Raw genomic sequence first — 1,400 nt, 5'->3', positions numbered from 1 at the left:
TTGATGGAACAGCCTTTGTGATGAGGAGATGAAGCAGGTAGTTTCAGGTTTTGGAGGTGAAGACAGTGGGAAGGGGTTTTATTTGGGGCCCATTGTTTCCAAAAGAATGCTAGGCTGGGCACAATGGCTCATGCCTATAATTTCAGTGCTTTGAGAGGCCAAGGGGGGAAAATTGCCTGAGGCCAGGAATTCAAGGCTGGATTGAGCTATGATCGTGACACTGCCCTTCAGCCTGGGCATCATAGCAAGACCCTTTCTCTACCAAAATAAAAAAAAAGTTTTTAAGTTAGCCAGACATGGTGGCACATGCAGTCCCAGCCACTCAGGCAGCTGAGGCAGGAAGTCAATGCAACTGGTCACTTAAGAGCTCTGATGGAGCTACGCAAGGAGATGAGTGTTTTTGTGCCTGCAAACACAACATCCATTCTGAAGCTGATGGATCAAGGAATAATTTCGACTTTCAAGTCTTATTTATTTTTCTGAGATGGAGTCTCTCTCTGTTGCCCAGGCTGGAGTGCAGTGGCATGATCTCAGCTCCCTGCAACCTCCGCCTCCTGGGTTCAAGTGATTCTCATGCCTCAACCTCTCAAGTAGCTGGAATTACCGGCATGCATCACCACACCTGGCTAATTTTTGTATTTTTAGAACAGACAGGGTTTCATCATGTTGCCTAGGCTGATCTTGAACTCCTGATCTCAGGTGATCCACCCGCCTCAGCCTCCCAAAGTGCTGGGATTACAGGCATGAGCCACTGTGCCCAGCCCCAGTTTCTTTTTCTTTTTTTTTTTTTTTTTGAGATGGAGTCTTGCTCTGTTGCCTAGGCTGGAGTGCAGTGGTGGTGTGATCCCGGCTCACTGCAACCTCCACCTCTCAGGTTCAAGCGATTCTCCTGCCTCAGCCTCCTGAGTAGCTGGGATTACAGGTGTGTGCCACCACACCCAGGTAATTTTTGCATTTTTAGTAGAGACGGGGTTTCACCATGTTGCCCAGACTGGTCTCGAACTCCTGACCTCAGGTGACCTGCCGACCTTGGCCTCCCAAAGTGCTGGGATCACAGGCATCAGGCACTCTGCCTGGTCCTCAAGTTTTATTATTCAAGAAATACATTATTCCTGGGCATGGAGGCTCATGCCTGTAATCCCAACACTTTGGGAGGCCAAGGCGGGCAGATTACGAGGTCAGGAGATCAAGACCATCCTGGCTAACACGGTGAAACTCCGCCTCTACTAAAAATACAAAAAATTACCGGGGCGTGGTGGCAGGCTCCTGTAGTCCCAGCTACTCAGGAGGCTGAGGCAGCAGAACGGCTTGAACCTGGGAGACGGAGGTTGCAGTGAGCTGAGATCACACCACTGCACTCCAGCCTGCATGACCGAGTCTCACTCTGTCTCAAAAAAAAA

The sequence above is a fragment of the Rhinopithecus bieti genome, unplaced genomic scaffold (genome assembly GCF_001698545.2).
Source record: "Rhinopithecus bieti isolate Rb0 unplaced genomic scaffold, ASM169854v2 scaffold_10685, whole genome shotgun sequence".
NCBI lineage: Eukaryota > Metazoa > Chordata > Mammalia > Primates > Cercopithecidae > Rhinopithecus > Rhinopithecus bieti.
Note: the sequence above shows the minus strand (reverse complement) of the source record.